This window comes from Corvus brachyrhynchos, unplaced genomic scaffold (genome assembly GCF_000691975.1).
Source record: "Corvus brachyrhynchos isolate BGI_N302 unplaced genomic scaffold, ASM69197v1 scaffold315, whole genome shotgun sequence".
Classification (NCBI taxonomy): Eukaryota; Metazoa; Chordata; class Aves; order Passeriformes; family Corvidae; genus Corvus; species Corvus brachyrhynchos.
Window position 1 is genome coordinate 310952 of NW_008237903.1, and position 10031 is coordinate 320982.

Sequence of the window (10031 nt, forward strand, 5' to 3'; positions counted from 1 at the left end):
GGGAAAGAGAAGGGAGAGAAAGGCCCTTTCCAGGAAGCACTGCTGATGAACTACCTTGTTTAATGTGTAAGAAAGTTCTTTTAGATGCTTCAAGATAAAAGGCATCCATAATGGTGCTTCAGAATTAATGATGTCATGGCAGCTCCATCAGAGAGTTTATGAGTCTTGGCTTCTTAGACTCTCATAAAATAGGCAATTTATCAGTGCTGCTAAATGAGAGAAATCCCCCTGCAGCTGCAGTGGGGAGCACTCAGGCTTTGATTGCAGTGGGAGAGGAAGAGAGGGTTGTTGGATGAGCTGTCATGTTGTAGCTACTCAGTGCTGTGTTCTATTTTGGAGTGAAATCGTCTAAATATTGCAGAGGTGTTCTCTAATTATGATCTTTGAATTATTACTTCAGTGTCAGCTGACCTCTTTGCGTGCGCTGTGCTTTCCTTTTTTGAACGTGGCACCAAAGAATTCCTCGCCTTGCTGGCACTGTACTTAATTCTAACTCAGCAGCAGCAGCAGGGGCTCTGTGGCTTTAGGGTTGGAGTTACCTTGTAGTCATCCCTCTTTAAGCAGGAACCAAGAAAGCTCATGTTGAGTACAGCAAATTCTGAAAGTGTTACTAAGAGATGCTCACCTGCCCTAAGAATCTTAAGGTGTTTTAAAAACAAACACCACTTCCCCACCCTCAGCAAAGCCAACCGACCAACCTTAGGAATAAAGAGGAGAAATCCTTTGTTTCTGGTCACAGGGAGTGAGTTTGGAAGCAGCCTTGCCCATCAGAGCTGGGGAGAGAACCCAGACCTCCTGCAAAACCATTTCTCCCTGCCTGTGGTACCAGCAACTTGCTAATTTGAGAGCAATATTGTTCCAGTTCTCAGGCTATCTGGGCTGATGTAATATTCTTGGCTACAGTCAGGTGGGTCATAATAAATTTTCTGGAACCACTTCCAGTTCTCTGTTTCTTTTCTTATAAACAACTTCTTGCACTTGGCAAATTCCGTTTGCTTCAGAATGCCAGAACTGTGGATAAGTTTTCTATTGACTTCTAAAAGTAAGTCTTTTACTATTTTCTCTGAAAGCAGAAGAGATTAAATTTAAGGGGTTTTACTTCATTTATGATTTTTTCAGCATTTCAGCAGTTTCTGTTATTTCTACAAGACATGGTGGCACTGGCAGGGTGTGATTTTGTGGCGGTTTAAGCTGTACTAAATCGGGGGTGCTGCAGTCTCACCCATCCTTTTTTGCCCCCAAACATGTCCCCACTGCCCCTTTTATGCCTGCACTTGCATTTATGTGTTTATACAGTGCTTATGCTGAGGCAGGGAATTGATGTAACCAAAGCTGAGCCTGCTGAGGGAGGATATTCCAGCTTTGACAAGAGCAGAGGCTGGGAATGCAAAACTTGGGACAAAGAGGAGCAGGGCTGCTCTCACTTCAGATGTAGTTCAGTGGAAATTTCAAACAATGTAGGTGGCAGTGAGAGCACCTTCAGCTCATTTTTAATGCCCTGGGTCTCTTTGAGGTACTGCCTCTTATCAGTGTGATGTGGAGACAGGAGGGTGGAGTCCAGCCTGGAGCACATCATATCGATGATCTTTCCAGGGGAGAGGGTGAGAGGTGACTCAGTCTCTCCAGCAGGTTAAACGAGTGCCACTCAGCTGTGGGATTTGAGCATCCCAGGCTGTCTGCACCCAGATCCAGAGAGAGCTGGGAGAGCAGCCCAGGCACAGAGCCCTTGTTTTTACAGAGCTGAGTGTCCGGGCTCATGGTACAAACACAGGACAAACATCCTCTTTTCTTCTTTTGGACGAGTCATACTCAACTTTTGCATCTGGAAAAGGCCAATGGTGGAGGCTGCAGTAGCTGCAGGACTTGGATGTGTTTCCTGCTCTCAAACCCTGCAGCTTTGCCACCAGTTGGTGACACAGTGCATTTTAACCACTATTTAATAGAATATAATACAGCTCCAGCTACTGCACACGGCCAGGACTGAGAGGTTTGGCCTCGACTCCCACTCAAGTTTTCTCTGTGTGCACTAATTTTTTTTTTCTCACATCTGTTTTTGGCAAAATTGCAGTTGCCAGATATGAGCCAAACATCTGCTTTTTGCTGCTGCCTTTGTGGAGTTTTGTACTTTGGCAATATCAGCAGATACCAGCGAGGAGGCTTGGGGTGTCCTAATGCAGCTTTCCAGTACCTGAAGGGAGCTACAAGAAGTATGGAGAGAGACTTTGGACAAGGGCTTGGAGTGACAGGACACAGGGAATGGCTTCCCACTGCCAGAGGGCAGGGTTGGATGGGATATTGGGAAGGAATTGTTCCCTGGGAGGATGGTGAGGCCCTGGCACAGGGTGCCCAGAGAAGCTGTGGCTGCCCCATCCCTGGAATTTTTCCAGGCCAGGTTGGATGGGGCTTGGAGCAACCTGGGCTGGTGGAAGGTGTCCGTGGCAGGGGTTTGGAATGAGATGATTCCTTGAGATGATCCTTTCCAGCTCAGACCGCTCTGTAAGATACTGAGAAAGCTTTTCCATCCCGTCCTTGGCTAGGCACTGTCTATGACCCACTGGTTTTCTGGTAAAAATGGGGTTACAGGCAGAAACTCAGAGTGGAAGAAATCTTTTATACTCTAGAGACAGTTTTGGTGGGCACTGTAGTGACATTTCCCCAGGGGAGATGGAGGAGATGGGTTGCTCACACCTGAGCAAGAGCAAAATGCAGACAGAGGAGCAGCGCAGCTGGAGATCAGGATTCCTCCTGCCTTCACACAGCACAGATTTCCACATTAGTTCCTGTCAGCTTGGAGACCCCTTGACATTATTGGGTCAAAGAAAGGTGCTAATCCATCACAGAAAATGGCTTAGCACTTGATTTATATTCATTTATCTTTGCTCTGCACAAATGCTTTGTTCCTTACTCTGCTTTGAATCAGGCCAGCCTAATATATTGGCACCTCAATCATCATTTGGCTCCCACTGAGATGAAGAAGCAATGGTCGGGGCTGCAGGGCCCGAACAGTAAATCGGTGATTTATTAGGAAGAACAGGGCAGGGAGGTGAAGATCATCTTGAAAATAGGTAGTGAGGAGACTGCTACATTTTAATGTTTGATTCTTCTGCCCTGAAGAACTATAAAACAGCAAAAAAAATGAAAACAAACACATGTAACTTCAGGTTTCAAAGCTCAGTATTAAAAAATTGAGTCATTTATCTTTTTATCTTGTTATGGTGATCTTGCAATTAGCCCGGGAAGGGGCACTGGAAGCTGAGTGACTTTGCCCACACAGCTACAGTGGGTATTGAGTTCCATCAGCGCTGAGCCAAGGCACATCCAGGCTCTGCTCAATCCCCCTTTGTTTGCTGTGCCACTTCTCAGGGAATGGGATGAGGGGAAGGGAGACAAATGATACTGGGGGTTAAAGGATAGAGAGTGTTACACATTCCTCAAGAATTTTTAGGAAAAATAAAATATTTCCAAGGTAAAGGTGTAGAACTGGCTTTTATTTATTGGACTGTGTGCTCTCCCATTCTTTCACTGATTTCTTCCATCAGGGAATGTTCAGGTTTGGTTTTTTTCCTGTTCCTTTTCCACCGTCCTTCTTCCATGTATTTATTCCCAGCCTCTCTGAGTCTTCTGTGTGCTCCTTTCCCTTCCCTGTTAGGTGTTGTATTACTTTTGGGGGAAAAGGTAGTTCTAAAGTACAATTTGAACTCCAAGTAAGTTTCTGTTTGAGATCCTAGTGACGTGCCCTATCTCCTATTCCAATCTGTTCCCGCCCTTCAGTGGAGCTGCAGGGCAGCCCAGTTTTAGCCTTTACCAGCTTGTCCTTTTTTAACAGAGCAGTCTCTTATTTGAGCTGTCACTGCAATAATTTGGTAAAAAGAACAGAAAAAAGCATTCTTAAGACACATGAGCCTCCCCAAATCTGCCTCTGCCATGGTTCTGCCTTTTGCTTCATTCCATGACAAATTTTAAAAGCCTTCTAAGACCTTTTTTTTTTCCCCTTGACAATAATCAAAGCTGTTAATATTGCTGGGATGTAGCAGTTGCAGACAAACAGCTGGATCCAAAAAGTGATTACTTCTACGGGATGGGATTATGTGTGTGGGATGGGACCTTTGCTTTTCAAGTCCTTCCATGCTGTGCATCTCTGCCTCCCAGCAGTGGAGATGCTGCACGTTGCCCTCAGAGAGAAAATCATGATGTAAAGCAGCACAGAACCAATAAAATAGAAAATAGGCATTTTATTTTGCACCCTAATGACTACAGAAGTTTCATAGACAAAGGTAACACTGTGATTGTTCATTAAAATGAAAGTTTTTTCCAGCTGTGTAATTTTTTGTCAATTAAAGGATCTTGCTCTAAAAAATTCTTTCATTTTGCTTCTGCCATGAGGCAATTTTCCCTGGTTTTCCATCATTTTGCCGGAAATGATGAAAAATGATTTTTTTTTTCCCCTCTTCATTTCACCTCTACAAATAACGATGTTCCAAGTGTCAGGAAAATAATTGTGTGCTATGAAATGGGGCAACTGGAAAGTCCCTTGCAGGAAAGCCCTGAGACATCAGCATGCTGCCAAAATCAGTTGGGCTGAATGCTTGAATCCATTATGGATCTGGTGCCTGGGTTTGATGGAGATATCAAAGTGTGTTTTTAAAACAAAATGCAAGATTGGGATTATAATTTTCACCCCTCCATAGATGCTGTGTTAAAAACCCAGAACATGTGGTAGTGTTTCTAAATTCTTCAAAGAACCACAGCCAGTTCTTCAGAACTGCTGCTTTTTATGCTTATGCAAAAAGTCGGCTGTTTTAAAATAAAAATACAGGTTTTCTTCAGAGGTAAAAAACAATGCTGGGGGATCCATTAATCGGAGTGGTTTCCTGACCAAGTATTCAGATCTTAATGTAAATATCTAGAAATAATATAGTGGCAGCAGCATTCTTTTGGAAACAAAATTCAAAGAGGTCCTGTTTGAGCAGCGAATACTTGCTCAGGGCAGTTATATTTAGGGCTCTAATGGAAGTGTACAAGTTAGGCTTTTTATACAAACTATAAATGGCTACAACCAAGAGACTTAGACTTTGAAATGCACTTGGCACTTACGCAGTGAGAGAGACAGGCCAGAGCCGTGTACAGTTGGTTGTTTTGTTGGTTTTTTTCTCCTCTGCCAGCTTTACAAATATCGCCAAATTCTTACAGTGTTGCCACCCCTGAAGGGCACATCCAAAAATAGATGTTGGATCTGCTCTCGTTTGGAGCTGGTGACCGAGAAAGGCTGAACCCTGAGTGCAAGTGTGGTGACAATGAAGAGGTGATGGGGGACAAGAAAGAGGAATTGAGATGCAGAAGCCAGGGGGTGAAATAGGTGCTGAAGCCTGAGCAAGACGTCGTGGAAGGAAGCCAGGCACGAATGCAGATGGTATGAGATGGTCCTTGAGTACCACACACGATGTGAGAAATGGGCTAAAGTGTTGGAAAGACCGAGGGTGAAGCTGAGCAGTTGGTGAGTAAGTGGAATTCCTCAGCTCCACTTGTGAGTGTCTAAACAATTGGTCATTGTTGACAAGGTCTCCAGGATGCTTTGATGTGAGGAAGCAGAAAGTTGCAAAATACTGTCATTAGTAAGAGACTCGTCTGCTGTATTGAGGGGGCAAACTGCCACATGCTTCCAAGGGTTTGTTTGAGGAAATGAAAATTAAGAGAGGCAGAGCTTCTGTCCTGGGCTGGAATTGCTGCTGGTCTTTAGTGCTATCGAAATACTCCTCGAGAGCAAGCCGTGCCTGATGGTGCTTGTCAAACGCAAACATTGTTATCTGGGTGGTGGAGCTCAGTGTTTGTCTTGTCCCAAAAGCTCGCACTAATGCTGGGCTGCGGCAGAGCTGGGTAAGAATGACACAGCTCGTGATTCACGAGCTACTCACGCACGTAAATGCTGCTGGGAGCAATTCACTGCGCTGAAATAATACTGAAGATTAAACTGCAGGTATCAAATCTTCAGCAGTGCTGTCTCTCTTTCTCGTGAGCCGCTCAGGATGCACCCGCCCCGAGTTTTGTGTTGGCTGGCCGGTGACAAAACCTGACTCATTTTCGTCTGCAGGCAGCGCAGGAATGTGCTCATCCTGGTGAGCCTCCAAGCCTTGCCCTCCTGAGGCCAGGCTCCGCGGTCTCAGCACTGCGCCGTGTTTCTCTTAGATAAAATTTCAATTTTCTATTGAGTGGCAGATGCATATTTCACCCTGACAAAACCCATGCTGGTGTTGCTGACAGCAGCCTAAAAAATTCCTTTGAGAGCGGTAGGTTGGTTGCTGCTGAGTTCCTATTGCCTCGTGGCTTTTTAAAAATAAACTGAGAATAATCAGCTCTCGCGACACTGATACTTTAGGTCATTAACTGATGTAATTGTAGTCTTGATGTTTATTATTAAGTGACCATGGTTTCTAAAATCTGGTTTTAATGGCGTGTTTGGAACAGAAATGAGAGGCTAAGGAGGGTAGATTTTATCAGGCCAAGGGCTCACCTGTATAAAGAAGGTGCTGGGCAGGGATAATCTCTTCCAAAAAATTGCTCTGGATTATTTTAGAAGGGATTGCACTGGATTATTCTGGAGTAGTGCCCCGGTCAGATTCTCCATCTTGACGTTCCCTAAGAAAAGGAACTGGGAGTGACAGAGGATATAAATTTACTATCCTCTTTGTTTGGCAAGCATACAGATCATGGGATGTATAAATAGAAGAATTGAAGGCAAGTAAAGAGAGGTCATTATGGGATGTACAAAGAGCTTACTCAGAGCACATCTGGGGAACTGGGCATGATTCAAAGGCCAGATTACAGGAAGGACAGTGAACAATAAGGAGTGGATTAGAAGAGGGTATTGTGGAGGGTATGAGGGCTCGAGCTGGTGCCTGCAGTTGCTGCAGTCCCACTGCTTACACCAAATGAAGCTGGTTTTAATGTGAAAGCACCTAAATTGGAAACTTCCAAAGAAGAATTCCAAGGGAATGGAGACAGAACCCTCTTTTTCCTAAACTTTCTGATCCCCTACAGCAGTGCCACTAAAGGACTTTGTGTTTCTGGAGTTACCACTGCTTACCTGTCATATCTCTCTCCCTCTTTAAAAAACAAAGCTTATTTTCTTAGCTTCCCTATATATATATATATATACATATACATATATATATATATATGCATATGTTGTTTCTTTATAATTTCTTACAGTATTTCTGCTCTGTCAGAATAACTGTCCAATTTTGTATCCACATCCAAATCTTTACAGGGCTAAAATAATTTTGTTTTCCTTAACCCTCTCACAGTTGGGTAAAGCTTCTCTTCTGATGTCATCAGCTCCAGTGAGGTGCAATTAAATATTGTCACAATAGCTATCCTTTCATCTTAGAAATAGCTGTGTCTTGGGGAGCTTTGTTGAAGGTAAAAAGGGCTTTGTAAATGTAAAAAGGGCTGTTGGTAAGGGGCAAAAAAATGTGCTATTGACACATATGGGAAATGGGGACACTGCTAAATGCTGAGCAGCGTGAAGGAGTGAGTTGAGGATGAGAAATTAAGCAAGAACACTGCTGCTGTCACACCACCCTCACCAGGAATGAAGCAATATCCTCCTTTTCCAGATAAGCAGACTGAGACACTGAGATCAATCCAACTGCTCGGGGTTTACACAACCAGGGAATTGTAAGCCTTCAGCCTCTTGGACCACAGTCGTTTTTTGGCACAGGATTCTGGTTTTGTACTTCTTTCACAGTGTTCATAATCTATTTATACCACTCCTCTTAGAACTTTGGTTTTTAATTGATATTTATAACCCAGTATGGGGATTTCTCTTTAGTGTGCCTTACTGGATCCTGAAAACAAGAGTCCTGGAAGCATGGATTTATTGATAATTGGTGGATTTTTTAATACTGATATTACAGTGTAGTGCAGGTCTTTGCCTGCCCTTGGACCCTGCACAGAAGAGCCAATGCCTGGAAAACCACATGTGCAAAATTCCAAAAGGATTAGCCTAGTTTTAAGGATGTGCTTGTTGACATGAGCACACACTCTCCTCTTCAGAACTACTTGTAGGAAGTAATAACAGTAGGAAGCGTTTACAGTTTGTATTTACAGATTATATCCCCAAAGGCCTTTTATTAGGATATATAAAAAGAGGAAGCATAGTTCTGCAAACCTAGACTTAAAGCCACGTGGTTATTCCCTTCATTTCCAATCCCTGGATCCGGGTTGTGGGGGCAATGGCTCTGTGCTGGCCACTTCCATACAGGGAACCTGAACTGGGAATGTTGAACTGGGAATTTGGAACAGGGAGCAATGGCTCCGTGCTGGCCACTTCCATACAGGGAACCTGAACTGGGATTGTTGAACCAGGAATTTGGAACAGGGAGCGGTGGCTCCATGCTGGCCACTGCCATACAGGGAATTTGAACTGGGAATTTGGAACAGGGAGCAATGGCTCGGTGCTGGCCACTTCCACAGAGGGAATTTGACCTGGGAACGTTGAACTGGGAGTTTGGAACAGGGAGCAATGGCTCCGTCCTGGCCACTTCCGTACAGGGAATCTGAACTGGGAGCAATGGCTCTATGCTGGCCACTTCCACATAGGGAATTTGAACTGGGAATGTTGAACTGGGAATTTGGAGCAGGGAGCAATGGCTCTGTGCTGGCCACTTCCACCCAGGGAATTTGAGCTGGGAGGTTTGGGTTTTGCAAAGTGCTGGTTCTGGTGCACGAGTTTCGTGGTTGCTTCTCCTCCTTTTGGCCGCATTTCTCCATCTAGGAAATGGGAATGAGGACAGTCGTTGTGCTGTGTTTTTTGGCAGTCATGACAATGCAAGCCCAGGATATGTTCCCTTGTGCTCATGTTCAATTAAGTGTTTGGGGCCAGGCCAGGTTAGTGGTTGTCCAGAAGACCACAGGGATATGGAAGTGGGATTAATGACTCAGTAAATACTGACTTGGTGTTAAACCGAGGCCCTTCTCCTGCATTTATAGTCTTTTGCAAGCCCGTACATCACAGCTGGATTCAAATGGAATACACATACTTCCTACCTGCTCCCCTCCAACTTCCAGCCCAGTTCCACCATTTTCATAGGAGAATTGAGGCAAAATGTGTGGGATGAGGACAGGCACAGGGAGTGTCCTCGGAGTAAGGAGGCATTTGTGGTGACTGTCCATCAGCTCCTGCCCTTTCCCTGGTAGTGCAGAAGGAGTGGCACTGTTGCTGTAAGCTCCACTGCTTTTCCCTGCTTTTTGGACTTCCAGTTGCTGCAGTGACCTGCACCCCAGGAAAAAGGGGCAGTGGATTTTGAGAGTGCTTTATAACTCTCTTTTGGGGTATTTTAGTACTTTAGTTAAGCGCTGCCTGTTGACACTGAGCTACAGGAAGGACCAGACTTGAAGGCAACGCATCTCTGATAACATTCCTGAAGTCCAGGAAGACTGTATTTTGTTAATTTGGAGAGGATATTGTCTCTTGGAGCAGTAAGATCAGTGAATGAGAAATGAAGCAAGAAGAAATCAAGCTTGAGGGCTGTGTGACTCTGAGGTGTCCAGAAGTGTCCCCATAGGGGACATCAGCTCTTCGATGGAGAGATCCAGTGTAACACTTGCAGAAAATTTTAAAATCTCCTCCACTTGAAGCTTCTCCCTCCTCTGCTTCTGCTCCTGTTTCCAATTACAGAATTAATGTTTAATGTGGATGCAGATATAAGAAACTGCGTTTGATTTTTCTTACTGCTGACAAACTGGGCGGGATGGCTGCCTGCTTTCTAGCAGAAGCCACACTCTTTTCCTATATGTGAGCAATTAGGTGCATTGTTCCCTGATCACAAGCCTCTCTCACCATCTATAGCATGGCTGCAAGTTGATTACAGAGCCTGATGTGTTTAGATTTTGAGGGAGTTCCATCAGGAACACTTTGGTTGCTGTTTTTTGGAGGGGTTTGTTTATGTTCTGTCCAAATGATCCCATCTCATTTCATAAAATAAAGGAGGGTCGAGCTTTCCTAGCAGCGGTAGGTCAGCGAGGAGAAAAGG

General features: G+C 44.6%; 1 protein-coding gene across 2 annotated transcripts in view; it reads left to right on the plus strand.

The window, feature by feature from the left end:
• ABTB2 (ankyrin repeat and BTB domain containing 2) overlaps positions 1-10031 on the plus strand; it is a 112751-nt gene that overhangs the window by 58005 nt on the left and 44715 nt on the right. The window contains exon 1 of one of the 2 annotated variants that reach the window (XM_017733016.1): positions 5320-5494. The exons of the other annotated variant lie outside the window; for it this stretch is intronic. The gene's annotated coding sequence lies outside the window, so the exon portion shown is untranslated. Of the gene's footprint in view, positions 1-5319; positions 5495-10031 lie in introns of those variants that run through there. 2 annotated transcript variants of the gene reach the window in all.